The following is a 17,665-nucleotide window of genomic DNA, read 5'->3' as shown; positions in this document are numbered from 1 at the left end:
CATAGAAATAAATATATATATATATTAGGTTTATTGTAAGTTGTTGAGGGTTTTTCCACCCAGATATCACCAGATTCTCAAGGGGAGAAATGTGTCGCAGTCCTCGGGACTCGAAAGGTTCAAACGTTAAGGACAATCGTACTTTAATGAAGTTGCGTGCTGTGATATAAAGACACACTTTTCTTACGAAGGGTGTTGTCGTGTAATTTAAACCAGATTTAGGCCATGAGTAAGTCTGCTCTGTTTAGCATAACCTGATACAGCATTGAAGTTGACAATAATGCTTATTAGAAACCATGGGATGTTATTTTGACTCTGTGGTGACTCTTGTTTCCTTTTTGTGTCTCTTTTACATAAACTCTATATGTGTAGTTTGTGTATGTGTGTATGTGTGTGTTTAGTATGTGCCAGTGAAGCAGCGCTGGATACCAGGAGATATCTTCAGCCCTTCCTCGGCTAAACCTTCTGCGGAGAGAGGGGGTTTTAAACAACGTAATATAAATAATTGGTCCTTTCGGTGATATTTGTGACACATTGTGAAACTAACTTGACAGTCTTGTCACACACTTCAGCATGTTCAGGATTTTGATACATTCAGCTTGATGTTGATGGATTAAGGTCATACGCTGCCGACATGTTTCAAGTGTTCATCATGAACGCATTTTACTATAATTACTGAAGGACTTGAAATAACTTCTCTTCTATGTCGGCTTCAGATCTCCCCCTTAGCTGTGGACAGCCTGGCTTGTGAATTTTACACTTCTTTTGGCGTACTTTTATCCTGTGCCAGCTCTTCATGAGCAGTGTTTCAACGGGGGGGACAGGAACTCGTAAGCTGATAAAACCCGTGTCCTTTGGACGTACCTACTGGGCTCTGAAGGTCCTGTCTGACGGGAACGGGTTCCAGATGTGCGGCTCGTTCCAGATGTCATATGATAAGGGGGGGGGCAGAGGTAGAAGCTGTCTGCTGTGATTGGACAAACTCTGCATTTAATTCCCCTGTGGTTACTATCACTCATATTTACTATGTATTGGAGAGATAAAATACATTGTATGTATACAAGATTTACATGCATGCAACTATTTATGTGTTTCAGATGTTTCAGGGAGTGCTCCTCTCAGTTGTCGTCCTGTATTTGTGCCGTTACTATTTCCCGGTCCCTTTTAAGTCCCTGTTTATTAATAAACAAAGCGATTGGGTAAATAAACTCAGGTTCAGACATTTTCATAGAGACATCTTGCATAGATGCGCCCATCTAATTCCTTTAAAAACTTTTACTATGCATCATAATGGAGTCTTATAACTAAAAATTTAAGTGGTTAGTGGAGCTAAGTGTTAGTTCCATTAGTCGTATACAATCACATGCTTCAATTCACAACTTGTATATTGATACAAGCGTCTGGAACCTTCATTTTTATAAACTCACAGCTCACACGCCCTTGGTGGCAATGCATAAAATTTGGGCCCCCTCTATAGTGTAAAAACCTAAAAGTGAAAAAAAAACACATTAAAATAATGAAGGTTGCCCCCATAAGCACAGCATGAATCATTCTGATTGATGATATATCACATACATTGAATGTATTCTTCTTGTTTCGGCTCTTCAAGGAACCTTCGCTGGATTCCTATTCTGTGACCTGTAGCCCGAGCGCTTGTGGAGTTCTTCTTGAAAGAATTTTCTTGTGTTGGAAATGTCTCTGATGTAGAAAGAACAAAGCTTGCATTGTCTAAACAGCCTGCATCAGCAATCAAGGTATGATATTTCATTATGATTTTATAACCATGGTTGCTCAGTTTGTGTCAGCATTCCTCTGATAACAAGGGGATCAGAGATATCATCCTGTACAGCACTGGAAGATTTATGATATAACCAATAACCTCACCATCACAATAAAAGGATTATTGTCTCATACACTTTCATACCACAGCCTTCATGTCTGATACATAAGCACGCTGCACTGAGAATAACATATATGCATTTATTCACGCGTATGGATACATAGCTTTGATAACAATTACAATAATAGCAAGCAGAAGAAGTCTGTAAAAATATGGCTCCTGTAAAATCACAGGCCCCAGATCAGAGCACAGCTTTTAAACGTTGCGCCATTTACATAGAATTTTATGACAAAATGCAACGTTTTGGCACATATGGTCTGCCTGCTTTTCCTGCTGTTTGCTTTTCTTTTATTCTGTATGCCCCTGTAAGTCGGCACTAGCCCCACATTCTATCCATGATCCACATGAAATGTATGTATGGGGTGTATTTCATTAATAGCTAGGGAGGGGGGCATTGTTGGCTGGACCCATTTCAATGGAATGTAGAATATGGTGGCACTGTTCAATAAAAAATAATGAATAAAAAGAAACATTGCATTTGTACATATCAGAGCCTTGTCACTGTGGCAGTTGGTCACCCTAGGCGGGGCTTGAGTCCAAGAGCAATATGGTTGGACCTTTGCTGTATGCCCCGCCCAGCGTGTCCAAGAATTCACACCACGCCCCTGCTGGTAGGTAGTGCATTGTGTGTGGATGAGAGAGGCTGCTGGATAATGTTGTGCGCATTTGGGGTAGAGGGAAGAGCGAGAGGACATAAAGTTAGAAAGAACTAGAGACTACATCCACCTTCCTATGGGAAATTGTACAAGCTCATGCGTGATCAGGAAACATAATTGTGCTAAAATGTCCTTTCCTTAATATTGCATTATTGTGCTTCAAATAGCTTGATACGCAGGATAGAAAGTTGATATGTATGTATTGAATGTATGTATCTAAATTAGAAGTGTTCCCGTCAAAACAAGGACTAAATGTAAATTGGCAAAATTAATGACTTTTGTTTGGTTCAATATCATCAAAAAGACTTGGTTTTCTTTTTGATTACTGAAAATGTCTCTGAATAAATTGATTCCTTGGTCATAGTTTGTCTTTCATTGATGTATATTCACTAAATACGGCAATGTGGGATATTCCCCTCCTGCTGTGAAATTAGAGATCAAGAATTACCCTTTGATAGCTCGTCTTTAAAAGGCTGTTTTTGGTATCTTTTTATGGTTGCCTAGCACGATTTTATTCACCAGGGTAGCAACAGGAAGGTTAAATAGGAAGATGATGTAGTGTTGTGATGTATCTTGACAAGCTACGTCTGAGTGGAGCAAGATCAGTGTGTATACTGGAAGCAATCCAACTTTAAAAAAATCTATTTCTTTTTAACCTAATATGGGTTTCTATGTGTGAAACGCTACATTAGAAAGGCGTGTTGCTTCCCTTCATTCCCCGTTCATTACAGTGTTTTGATTAACCCCTTAAGGACAATGGGCGGTCCCTAAACCCATTGAAAACAATGCATTTGGAGCCCGTACATGTACGGGCTTTGTCATTAAGGGGTTAAAATTTACAAAAAGCAGTGACTTTTTACTGGGCCAGTATAGGCATCTCAGGCAACCAACCAGAGAAAAAGTATTTGGAATTGGAATATCGATCCGGTAAAGGTTTGATTTGAGGTTTTACGTCAAGCAACTAGGTGGGTGAATAGTTATTTTCTTAAAAGGAATTCTCTTTTTCAGGTTTGGCACTAATATTTCAAAGTGGCTTCCACTAGGGGCTCATCTTGCTTAGTTGCTGCATGTTGTTCGCATGTTGGCCAACTTTAGAGGCTTGATTGGGTCTGTAGTTGGAACACACACCAGTGAATTTCTTCCTACTCTAGTGAATGACCTGAGACAAGCTTAGACTTTTGTGACTAAATTCTTAAAACTAGGACCACATACAAAGACTAATATTCAATAGTGTCCCAAAGAAGGTTTTTTTACCTCTTTGGGACACTATTGGATAAACATCTCTTTTTTTTTTTTAACTTGGTGCTCTTTAATAAATCTACTTCATTATGTTACTGTGTAACTATGTGTGTATAAGCTAGAAGACAGAATAAATGTCATGACTTGAAGAACTTTGGACTTTGATTAAAGGAAATCCAAAGAGGATTATCTAGCCATCAAAGTGACTGGACAGCCCTAGGCATCACATGTCTCTAGTCCAAAGATTCCATCCCCTCCGAGCACATTCTGCATGTCCAAAAGCTGACTTGGTACCTTTACCCCCCTCACAGGGATCTTGGACTTATTATCTTAATACAAATTAAGAAAGTGATAAAGATTCCAAAATGATCCTAATTCAAATTAAGAAAATAATTAAAACACACCATCACCAAATCAGGCTGAATAAAGAAGGACTGGAGGCTTCATTAACCAAGTGCCACCACTCCGAAGAGAAAATGTAAATAATAATAATAAAAATGTAATAAAAGTTTTGGCTTTTTGTGGCTGCTCAACAAGTTTTCTTGTGGCAGGTATATGAATGGGACCTTGTCCCCAGTGACAGTGGGAACCGGCGATAATGTTTCTTCTGTCTATCCCGATGTCGTCAGCAGTACATGAGGCCCTTCTACATGTATAATCAACTTACAAATAAGTGCTGGTTCTTTTTAATTTCTTTTGCTTAACATGCTAGAATCCTAAACTAGCTAATGTTTTTGTTGTGGGCTACGCATTATTATTTAATTACTTCTATTCAACCCAAAAGGCAGATGAAGGATATGATGTAATAGTTTTTCGTTTTAACAAAGGATCCTCAGAATCTTTTCGACAGGGACGAAAACGAGATGAAAGTGATGGCTTTCCATTACCGTGCTGTCATGCCTTCCTTCATTTCAAACATTTCTGTTATTTTAGCCTAATTTACTTAATTTCAGACCTTCTTAAATTTCTTTTCCCTAGCCCCCAACTGCCCCGGATTGCTTCCCCACATCTTGAAATTGCCCTGCAGGTTCATCGGCCAAAACACCAAGGTGCATAAGGAAGTAGCCTCAGCCCTGCCCGTGAACTTCCATAATGAAAACAGCTTGATTAGGTCTTTTTTCCACTCAAGACCACTTTTAATAAAAATGGAGAGTTATAGTAAATAGATAAATGATTTATAAGACAAAAACAATTAGTCAAAAGGACAAAAAGTAAAAAAAATATTAGAAAAAATGAAAAGGTTGATCACCTTAAAATATGATTATTCCTCTCTCGGGAGGAGTCCCCTGTGGCTTAGGAGGCTGTCAGGTACCATGCTGTGTACGTGTGGACTGCCGATTGAGCGGTTTTAGGACGCCTTATTGCTATTTTACTGCCATCCGGTGAGCCCGCTGTCCTTTTTTAAAGTTTTTTTTTTCATCATTGAATAGCTGTTTTTCTGAGAATTGCCTCTCGTGGGGCTGATCATCGCGTTTCACGTGGAGCATCTAGTGTGTTTTATTTCCACTCCCGGGGGGTGTGTAGGTAGGTATGTTTATGGCTAATTAACAGTAAGATGCCCTTTTAACATGAACTTGCGGCATGTCTAATTAAAGCAATCATTGCTACATGTATTCATACGTACGGCTTTATCCAAGCTGCCAATGAACTGGTTTGTGCAAATAACTTCAGTTTTCCGCACACTGCTGACCTTAGGAAAATGAAACCTTTCCTGGGCTTCTTGCCATGCTCTGGCTTTGAGTGTATTTGTAAGCACAGGTTTGCATTGTGGAAAAGTCACTGAGAACGCTGTTTGCATTGGAGAAGGGTTTGTTTTGTAGAAGACTCGTCGAGTCACTTCCAAATATATTTCTATATAATACATACTGTGGCTGATGAATTGTGTTGCCCCTAAACCAAGCTACACGTCTCCATGACCCAATTTACTGTGCTGTGAAAAGTATTTGCCTCCTTTCTGATTTATTCTTCTTTTTTGCTTATTTGGACTGCTCTTCTTGGCAGAATTGTTTTCTCCCAAAAAGTTTCACTTTTAACTCATCGTTCTACAGAATGTTCTTTTAATCCAGTATTTCAGTATGAAGTGCTTTTGGGTCACTTACCTCGTGCCTGCCTCCTAATGTTTTAGGTTTACCTGCAAAATCTAGTTAGTTAAAACTGGAGTGCCAAGGCTGACGTGATCCTCCTGCATCCCCCCTTGTAGCTGGATTCATTATTATTCAGACATTAAGCACACCAGAACCCTCTCTGTGTTGTGCGCTTATATGCTTGTGTGCCTAAATAGTTTTAATGGGAACTCTTTACTCACCATTTTAGCCCAATCAAAGTAGATAAACACTTTACCGCCTTACAGCGGAGTTGCTCAGTCTTAATCAACAAATTGACCTGCCAAATAATTAAAGTCTATGGAGGAAGGGAGCTTAGCATTGGAACAGTTAGTAATGTAGTGTGCAAAGCTCACATGATATTTAACCAAACTGTATTAACCTGACCATACATAAAGTTGTGCTTTAATCCAATTGATGAGTAAATGACATTGTACATAATTTCTTACTTCAAGAGCAGTTTCAGGCTTCAATTGTTCCTTGGACCTTAAAATATAATGGCGGTTTTGCAACAAAACTGATATCATGTACCAGGGGACTCTCTAGGTCTAAACTAAAGACTTAGGGGTTCTACACCAAATCGCCACTGACTGGGATGTCCTGCTTAACTGTGTGGTTTGTGTAAGTCATGCATTTGGTTGTCTCAGCAGCACTTCCATGATGTATACTGAGGCATCATGTGCAAAAGCTTGGAGGTGACAACTCCAAAAGTGTTGCGTATACGTATGTAAGTATCTCTCAATCTATGTGTTCGCTACCTCAGTACTCTGTATTGTGCATAGAGGGTATTGTGTAATGTATACCCTTGTTGTTTGTGCAGGGTACCATAAATTGCTTGTGAAAGTAGCCATTTATCACAGGTCACTAGGGAAGAAATAACACGGTGATGACCATGATTGCCAAGAATGTCTACAAACAATCACAATTAGAGCTCCTTTAGTGAATTTGTGGTTGGGCCCACTACATGGTCCATTTTGCTCTGTGTCAATTAAGAGATGGCTATAACCTCGTATTATCAGTTTACCCTACACAGTGATCAGAAATAATGACAAACTAATTCCATTTAGTAAAATGACTTAATACATTCTTTTATTAGGCTATTATTCTTGGGGAAAAGGGACTGTAAGAGGATGTTGATCGATACTAACCAAGTTTATCTCCCGGGAGCATATTATATGACAGGCTTCAAGTCTGAGCAACGGAATGATGGATTTCTTGGTGACAACTGGAGTCAGGTCATATTTCCGGGATCAGTGTGTGTATATATACTGTTCTCAAGGACCAGTAACACATGAAAATGTAAAGATGTCCCTGGGCATGAAGGGTTATTCGTAGCCTACTGAAAGGGTACGTCAGGTAAAGGTTGGCCGGTGAGGTTAGGGGTCGCTAATTGTTGATTACTCCTGGGAACTTGACCGTTGTAGAGGATGCTGACGGTGCGGAGCTGCTTCTATGGAGAGGACATTGGAATGTTGTTGGCCCAATCAGGTCACACTATGCCAGCAATGCTCACATGACACCAGACACTCTTCAAATATAGATCACAATAGTAGCTTCTGACGTGTCGAGGAGTTCTATGATTGGCATTTTCCTATGGCGTAAGCTGCTCTTCTGATACCAGAAATAAGATTTTGAAAAGCACGTGTTACCGGCAGCTTGCGTCACAGTTTGTCGGTTTAAACGGTCTATCAGTATGTAAAAAAAGGCTTATCATTATATTATAACCTTTACCCAGAGCTGGCCATGCCCCCGGGGCCAGGCAGCCATGGCCTGTAAGATTTTACTGCTTCTGCTTTTATGTTATATCCCTATAATTCTCTTGCTATTGCTATTGCTTCGGATGACTTTTCTATAAAACTTCTCATTGCACTTTAATAAACCTCTTCTTATAACTCTGAGTGTTACTCTACATAACCTCCTTATGGTCTTTGTAGCTTGTGTCCCTAAACCCCGTGTTACTGCGTACAGATCATCTTCTCCTTCCGGTTAATAACGGAGGGATTGATACACGTTTTCTATTAATCAGCCCAGTAAAACTTGGTACAGCCGCAACATTCTTCAGCAACATATGGCTTTCCTGTTGTAACCATGAAGTTTGTGAGTTGACCTATGGCCTCCTGACCCTGATGTTCAGATTACACAAGCAATGCGTTGCCATGGCAACAGGGTTATATGATGCTGAGGACATGTTTTTTTTCCCACGCGGCAGCTGAATGAGGTTAGAGCAGCTCTGCGGTATAATCAGGGAAGAGTTTATAAAGTCAACTAAGTTATACTGAATGGCGGTCAGATTGCAGTGAGAGCCCACATTGTACACTCAACAGCTGTCACCAGAATTGAGAATGCACTCAAGTTAGGTCAAGCATAAACAAACGTATTGGCTTCATAATCACTTTTATAATGCGATTTAATAGAAAATATCCTGTATATGATATCTCTGTGCCATGTTTTACTCAACAGGTGATACCAGCTTTGCATTGCGGATCCTTATCCTGGCAATGCCTACCCTTATTCATACTAACATCCAAAACAACCTCTAAATTCATAAATGGACCAGGGCAATTGTGTTTCTAGATCCTATACCCACTAAAATCTTTTTATAAATGCCTTCTCTTAGGAGTCTCTTCGTGTATCCCATAAAGGTGTACTAGGTGTGTTGGAAATGTGTCCTCCAAGGGTTTCCAAGCAGGAATCAGTGTTCAAAAAGTGTAGAACCTACTCCTACCACATCGAAGGAAGCGGAACGAGTCTTTACAGTGTAAAGAAGTAAATACAGCTATTGTCCAAAAGAAAGTTTGGGATCCTAACACTCTCAGTCCAATAGGTTATAAATCGAAGCAGAACCCTGTATTCCTCATAAATCAGTCGTCCAGCATGGGAAACTCCGTTGGAGAATATAACGCTCTACCGTGATGTCTAACTTTGTATTGTGGTGTTTGGTGCCCGCTTTCCCTTCTAAAGGCCCAAGGGGGAGAGACGTGCAGAGAGTTATATATCCCTCAGCACCATAAGACCCTATAGAATGGTGCCTGAGTGTGAATTGGTTTGGCATCTGAGCAAATGAAAACCTTAGCAGGAATGTATGCAGCAAAAGGTTGTGTTCTGGATGTTTTGCTAGAATGTGTAGACAGGATGTATTACATCACTCGGAGGCAGAAGTCCAGGAATTCTCTATAAATCCATTCTTCATTCCAAACGTTAATGTTCAAATGAAGATTGAGTCTAGGAAATACCTTTTAATAATATGTAATGTGGTATCTGGAAAGATGATCCAGATACACCTCGTGCCAGGAAGATAGCTGAAAGTCAGGCACATTGGTGGGGAAACTGAGTATTTGGAAGGAAGCGTAAAAATGTGTCAAGAAACAAATAACCAACCATTGATAACACGTGTATGAAAGTGCTTTCTAAAAGAACTGAGAAGCTGTGAGAAGAGGCTTGTGGACTTACCTGTGAACACGTTCTTGTTCTTCCTTGGTTTAAATTATGTAATTTGGACTCTAATAGAAAGTTAAATAATAAAACTCCAAAATCCATTAGCGTGACATTGTGTTGCCTGGAACAATGTGCAGGAATAAGGATGTGGAATAATTTTCTGGGGTTTCATTCCTAGACCTGACCAGAAGGGTAGGTGGGATTGGTGCCAACAGGTATTTGCATAAATAAATACTCCACATGCACCCGTTCGCATGTTGTTTAACCCCCACTTTGTTTTTCTCTTATGATTGTTTGCATGCTTGGGCATGCAAGGACCCTCAACTTTTTAGTGAAAAGAGTTAAAAGTCTAAAGGAAAAAATCACGCAGTACAATCAATGCTATGAGAAAGCTACTGTGAGGGCAATCTAAACAAATGCACCTATTGTGCCGAAGCCGGCAGGGTTGTAGGGTAGGGGAAATGCTTTGTCCTAAACGTCATGGAAGAAAGGGAACATGTTTTTGAAAGTTAGGTTTTTGAAGGACAAAAGCGTCTTGAAAGAAGGTATCAATCTACCTTTGTTTAGAGAATTGTGAGACCGACACAAAACAAGCAAATGCATGGAGCAAGAAGTTCAGAACCGAACAAAGATATACGTATAGCTTATGTGTCTCTGCCCTTTCCAAGCACACATACAAATATACCCACTTGGACACAAAAAACACCCTGCGCATGCACAGACCTGCAGAAACAGTTTACTAGTGCCAATTGAACTTGTGAAATGCCGGAGAGATTTATTGAAGTATAACTGAATTAGATTTATTGAAATATAACTGAGTTATATTTATTGAAGTATTGATTAATTATATGCCTCTGAATTAGGAGTTATTACAACATTCCCTGTAGCTTCCATAGGGATGGCTTCTTATCCGAACATTTGATGCATAAATGTGTTTTTTTTTAAATCTAACCATGCTAGATGTTACATATTAGCTGCAAAAGGAATAAATCCATTTCAGAGACTCAAAAGAAACATCAGCACTGGCTGTGATGAGCTCCTGTTGTGGCATCAGCCTGTTCTAATGTCAATCAGAAGTTTTCCTTATTAGACGTGTAGTGGTTTCGATGCAGAATCAGTACATGTTGTGCTGTGATTATGAGGTTCACTTGATAAATGTATAGATGGATTTGATCATATTAAAATCAATTTTTGGATACTTAATACTTAGTCTGTGCAAACATATTTATATTGGAATCTGTGATCCGCGCTGGCCCCATGAAAAGCCAATAATTACTACATTGTGGTGATCTTGCCTCCCTCCAGTCGGGCTCCTGACCATATGCTTTGGGCTTCTAGCCGATTGCAGTGATGTGATGTCCCTGTAATGTTTCCTTTATTTCTTAATGGTCTGATAAAACTTTGAGTGGGGTGGTGGGGCTGCCTGCTTATATAACGTAATTCAATCATTATCTTTTTCCTACAAGCCGGTACTGTATAATTTATCCTCCTTGTTCCAGTTGGTGCCTTGATTCTCAGAAGTTTAGAGGACTTTCAGGTATCATTAAAACAGCTTTTTTTCCTTATAAAACAACCATATGTTTTTTATCGGGCCATTCCCGACAGCATGCAAACATACTGCAATTACTGTCCCACGTAGTAAAACATGGATTTGCGTACCGTCATCTCAATAAATGCACGATTTTTGCTGCACTTTTATCCGGTGGCTTATATGTGTTGAATTTGACTTGGTGTATTGATGGATCTCTTTCTGGTGGAGATTATCCGCTTTGGCCCACATGGGAATTACTAAATAAGGCTGATGAAAAGAAATAATGCCCGCTGTTTTTCCGCGTTAACATACATATTATTATTGTAAATACATCAGTGCTAGTAATGGTAAGCAGCGGATATCCGGAAATGTTGGGGCAGATGCTCCTCGTTTCCCTTCCTCGAGCTATCGCTTTAGTAACTTTGTTTAAGTTCATAGTTCTCTGGTACTAGGGATTTATTAAAATTACAGTATTACAATATTCCTTGGACGACTCCCTCGGAGCCACGGCCGTTTGCACTTGGCTTACATGCTGTTGATCGGTACCGTTACCGTTATTGGAAAAGCTGATATTCACATCCCACGGCACGTTAGGGGTTAAGTACATGAAGTAGCCGTGAACTTCCAGAGCATTTGTCACAGAATGAAAAAGCCATTATACGCCGTTGTGCATTAGTCACCCAATTATTCCTGCTGTTTTCCTCTTTCCTTGTGATTCCTGCCTTGTGTTTGAAATCAGAAAGCGGCATCCTAAGATTGTCCCCGTCTCTTGGGAACAGGAGCCACCTGCTTTTCTACATAGCGGCTTTTCCCTGCGCGAGAGGGCTCTCTCATTCCACCCACCGCGGTGTCCCCTACGGTCCTTTACGGCCCTTTTTAAAGAACCTACCTGCACGCGCATTCGTTTAGAACCAAGAGGTAAAATCGTGAGTGTGGAAGGCAGTTAATGGTGGGGAAAATGGGGTTAAGAGTGGAACTGATTAAACACAGAGCCATTCATAGGTTAACAGACAGGAAATGTGTTTTCCTTCCCATCCCTGCATTCCTTCACCGGTCTATGATCAGCGTTAGAAACCTCCGCGTGTGCTCATGGCTGTCCATGTAGAATACACGTGTATCTGATTGCCTCAAAGTTGACCCGTCACCTGAAAACCGCTTAGGCTCAATAACATGTAACATATATGTAGATTATTTACATGCTTGCCTTGAAACTCATTATTTCAATGCTATAGACAATATATGAAATGAGCAACATTCCCTTGTTGTAAATCCTTCTCTGGTTGAGTCTGATGCATAAATGAAACACATCGACTTTGTTTGAAGGGAAGCTCCAACTGGGTTTGTTGGTGGTGCTATAGCTGTGTAGTCAGCAGAGGGACCGTCTTATTAAAGGGACCTTTTAGCATAAGCAGGACTTCATTGCCGTAAAGAATGAGTTTTGTGTGGTAGTTGAGTTTGAAATGTAACCAGAATATCACGTTACTGCCTGTATTGGTAGCCTCTGAATCTGCAGATACACAAAGATTACTGGAACGATGTGAGACAAAGTCCAGAGCTGCTATATTATATTACGGTACACACCACTGTATTCAATGTGTTTTCATAACACTTCCCCTTTAATTACAATGCAACTTATCCCTATGTCTGCACCATGGAGCTGAGTGTACTACGCATGTAAATTATAGCATGATACATACTACATGCCTACATACTACATGTCAGCTTAATAATCATTTGATACTATTACTAAAATCTTCGTGACGTAGCTGCCCACCTTAAGACTCTTTGATCTTGCGCATAGACATAACAATCAGCAGGGGCTCACCGCTGACCCTCTTCTGGACAATGCGCAACTCACAAGACAACTATGCAGTGGGCTATTTCACTGTGGCCTCATTCTGTACATGCGCAGCCAGCCAAGAGGTACGACCAAGAGAACTTGCTCACAGTATTCATTCAGTGAAAATGACAGCAACATCTGTGCTTGGATCTGCAGCTTGAGCAATCTCTTTCAGGACCCGTATATCACAATAGTACAGCGTCTCTCCGTAAGTCTCGTAAGGGCTGGCGTTGAGTCTTGCTACATAAGATCTGTATCTGTTTGTACTATTCTAGTAGTACTGGTACTTTCTTTCCTAAATTATAATAATAACTGAATATCATTATGTCTAAAACAATGTAATTTTGATACTTTTGACATAGTGGCTGTCTAACAATATATGGGCATATTTATTCCTTATAGTGGTGTTGTTTTTTTTTAAGTATTCACTGGGTATTCACTCTTGCTTTGTTTTGTGTACTTTGTTTTGGTCATTATTATTCTAGCAGAAACCCAGGAATCCAAATTCTTGTGTCCTTTATGCTTTCTTAGGTTGTGCGCTCCTCTGTTTAATGTAATGTAGTTGTGCAGAATTGTAGTTTAGCATTGGTAAAATAAATTTTTTGTTTGCTTTACGATCATGTGAACTGTTTTAGTTTCTTCTATGCTAAACACGTTATCTTGATGTTTGGTAGGGACATAGTTGATATGTGCTCATTACCGTGTAGCGCTGCCCCACCGTAGCATTGCATCTTCAGCCGTCATGGAGCCTCTTAGTGGTTCCTATGTATACTGCGTGTCTCGTTTTGGCATCTGGACCTGGCAAGAAAGACCTACCCCTAATGAGGAAAGCAGGGTTGATGGTCACGTGAGATGAAGTTCCACCTTGTGTTGCCCTCAGACTTGGGGATTTTAAAATGTTGCCCTTCAGTGTATATTAATCGTTCTTTTGCATGAGTTAAAAGAATCCTGACATTATTACAGCAGACATGCCGCATCATTTTACATCGCATCAGAGCTTTGAATAACAATGAACCTAATGATACTTTCTGTCATGTTTGGAGACCTGTAACTTCCCGTGTACTGGAAAATATTACCCCAATTGCAGGATCACTTTTCACATTTTGTCAACTGTGTAATTATCACTTGTTTAAAGGAATATTGTAGAGGATCTGTTAATGTGTCTGAGTTTCTTCTTCTTAATGAGTGTTGTTCAGGAAGTATTTTTGTTACTTTGCCCATTGATATAAGTGGTAGATATAAGATTGTGTGAAAAAGTGCTAAAAAGACCACTAACTTTGGATGATGCTCATTGCAGACGATTAAAATGAGCGTGGCGGACACTTATCTTCCACCCCTCTGAGAAGATATCCTGGCTGTCAGCTTCACAGGTTGGGGTCTTGTTAGCCGGAGGCCTCGTTCTCCTCGCTGGGCCTTTGGGGGGCTTCTCTGTGTTTACTGTACATATCAATGAATGGAGAGGATCTTCTGCTAAGATGATGTTTAAGCAACGCCTGCTTATCCACTGGTTTGTTCTTTTTTTTTTTTTCTCTTTTGAATAAGATGCAAGCACTAGCAAGTTGAATAAAACAAACAAACTCTAAGATTCATTAAGACCGGCTCCCAAAACAACTGGCATGCAGGAGATACGAGCTGGAAAAAGCAGACGACTCGCACGTTAAAGCTGACGACATTGAACGTGCGCGCCTTCGTCTGAAACCTTCGGTTCAAGTGAATAGACCCAAGAGACGCATACTGCCTGAGCTGTCTCGTTCCAATAAAACTACCTTTTACCCCACAGAAAAGAGAGGCAGTTTCCACCTGTTGGTTATGTCTGTAATATCCAGATGTCCACCCACAGCAAGACCTTCCACTGTCTATACGCAAAGTGCCGTACTGTACCCCGTAGCTTTATGAACTGATGGACCTTAGTCTGACTCTAACACATCAAGTCATAAGAAAGGACTATCCTAATTAGGGGTTAACTCGCTGAACAGCGAGTACAATGAAAACGTATTGTCGTTGCATATTGTGAAGAGCCAAGCCCAGTGTGTTTCTCTTGGAAGAGGATAAAGTTTGCATGGAATTCTTAACGTAACTCATCGACAACGCCATGATTTCAACCCAACTTATCTTCTACACACAGCTAAACTCATGAACCAAAACAGAACGTCCAGCTAGAGGAAAACATTTCTCTTAAAAGGAAATCGGGTTAAGAAATAACTAATGAAGCAGATGAAAAGAAACATTGCTCAGCGAGCAGAGAAGAATTAAATCACCAGATTTTAAACCGCTTGGAGTTTCGCCTTGAATGCTTTTGTCAAAAAGAACCACAGAATTGAAATAAGCATAAAGAAATCCGTGTTACACGGGAAAGGAGTATGCATTATGGAACGTAGCATTCATATAAAGCGTGTATGCTTTGTGACACTTCGGAAGGTACGTTTCCCTCCGTGACTGGCACGTGTTGGGATTGTTGGCACGTACCGTCTATATGGCTGCCGTTGGGAAAAGCCGTGTGCAGCGAGTGGTGAAATTTGTCTTTTTGGGACCCACTAATTGATATTTAGCAGTCTGGAAAATAGCGCTGTGTACTGTGGAAAATCCCGGTTTAGGAAAGAATTAGAGGATCGCCTTTCTTTCCGAACTTAAAATACAATACTGTGTTGCAACCGACAACGTCAGCGTTTTGTGGATGTTTTAACCCCTTAATGACAAAGCCTGTACATGTACGGGCTCAAAATGCATTGTTTTCAATGGGTTTAGGGACCGCCCATTGTCCTTAAGGGGTTAAAGGTTGAAGGAAAATGCATTTGCTCGTGTATGGCATGCGTATGATGCTTGAGGACCACAATTGCATTTTAAATGTTCGAGGTTTTCTGCTTTTTGGAACACACACACATATTTAGTGTATAAATATATGTAAATATAACAGTTCAATGCAGTTCTTGTCACATAACGGGATGCAGAACGCGCTGTAAAACCTTCACTGTGTTTGGTGCAGATCTCCTGGATCCCGGAAATGTTTCTCAGACGCTGGTGTTATCGTCTTATTTGTTTGAAGTTAAATAAGGGGAATTACAGCAGAGCTTGCTCTCCTGGGACCTCTTTCACTGAATATTTTAATATTAGATGTTATTTTCCATTCTCATCCCAGAATGTGCTTAGATGGAGCGGACGTCGTACCTGCTGAAAGGTGACGTTATTCTCACACAGGATTCCTCCGGAGCGCCATACTTTATTATTTCCTTCCATGATTTCATTGTATAAACAATACAGGGAAGCCTTTTCCGTTCTATAGCAACAGCCTATCAGGGCCTGCCTTTCCGACAGGAGGGGAGCACCAGCAATGATAATTCTGCATTATAAAAGTGTTACATTTGGCAGAATAGGTGAATTTGAACTTTTAATAAATAATCGGAATAGGGGAATACTTTACTTTGCGGAAACATCTGAAGCAAATGTTTTGTAGCGCTATCCAATCAGCTTTTCTACGGTGAAGATCTCTCTTTGCCCCTCCCCAAATTCTCACGTAGGCAGTTTGAACGGGTTTAACATTACAGAAGAGATTACCTAAAGAGACACTCCAGCCATCATAGGCACTTTAATGCATATGACAGCTGAGCCTCCCCTTGCAAATGCGTGGGGGGGGATTCTGCAGATACTTACATTGGCTCTGCAAATGTTCAGAGGGGTCAAGCAAGACCCCCATTGCTCTCACCGCATTCTCACTGATTTCAATGAGCTTGAAAGGCAACCGGGTACAAGCAGCCAATCAGAGTCATGCCACGGAGGAGGCCGAGAACTGCAGCTTCTCCTTAAGTATTATCTCTAAAAAAATAAATAAAAAAAAAGTGAAGGGTCCTCTTCATTGTTTAAAATCTGTGCATGGAGGTATAATTATAATAAGGGATGGCGTTTGGTAGCAGATATTGGACTGGTGTATGTTACTTTACTTATCAATAAAAAAGCTTGATAATATAGTGGCAAGCATGCGCGCTGTGGGTTATATATGTGCCCAGTATCTGTATGTCATCGTAACAGCTGTGTGAGGAGGCGATGCTGTGGGGTGCACTCGTGCTCCAAAAACCAAAACCGACAGAATATTTCCAGCCAACTCGAGTAGGAGTGAAAGTAGAAAGAGCCGCTATCTGACTCATGGAACATTCAGCAGAGTCTGTTCTGCGTGGACACAATGGAGGGCCTGTGAGGACTGTGGCACTAAAGGGGTTAATGGATGCTTCTGCACCCGCTTTTGGAGGAGAGTCATTCCAGACAGCCCCAGTAGTAAAATAAAGCCCTGTTACACTGGTATGGTATCTGGAAAATGCCGTCGTACACCGAGCTTCGTCTGCTATGTGGCTTCACGTCTCCGAGCCTACAGACAGCGTTCTTCCAGCCAGCCGGGGCCTTCGTCTTTCTTTATCACTAGTAAAGTTTCACAGATGAAGTCAAAGGCCTAGGGGGTCTTGGTTGCCAATATGTAATGGAGTATAATCGTGATATACATTTTCCTTAAAAAATGAGTAGATCAGGGGTCTTCTGTAGATAGATTTGCCTCTATATACATATTTTATTACAGATGGCTAAACTATTTGTTATTGAGCACAAATACCGCTTGATATCGCAGACTGATGCAAGTTGATGACGCTCCCTTTATAAACTATGCGAGGCGACCTCATTTAGAGGTCTGAGGTTTAGAAGATCAGACGCCACCCGGTATCTTACACCGTCCCTTTTCCATGATACTATGACTTACAAATCAAACAAGCAAAGTGGGTAAAGATGATACCGTTATTGGCTAACTAGATTGCAAGCCTTCGAGGCTACTTAGCTTACTTCTACCGGCTGAAAGTTATCCCCCGACTTTTTGTTCCCTCTTCCATCTACTTTTCCGTCCCTCTTATTTTCCTCATTTTGCTTTTATTTGCCCCAATTGTTGTAACCGATGTATATTTCCAAGGCACGCTATTGCCCCGTTCT

Source organism: Spea bombifrons, chromosome 3 (genome assembly GCF_027358695.1).
Source record: "Spea bombifrons isolate aSpeBom1 chromosome 3, aSpeBom1.2.pri, whole genome shotgun sequence".
Classification (NCBI taxonomy): Eukaryota; Metazoa; Chordata; class Amphibia; order Anura; family Pelobatidae; genus Spea; species Spea bombifrons.
The sequence above is the reverse complement of the archived record's forward strand: the minus strand, read 5'-3'. Positions refer to the sequence as shown.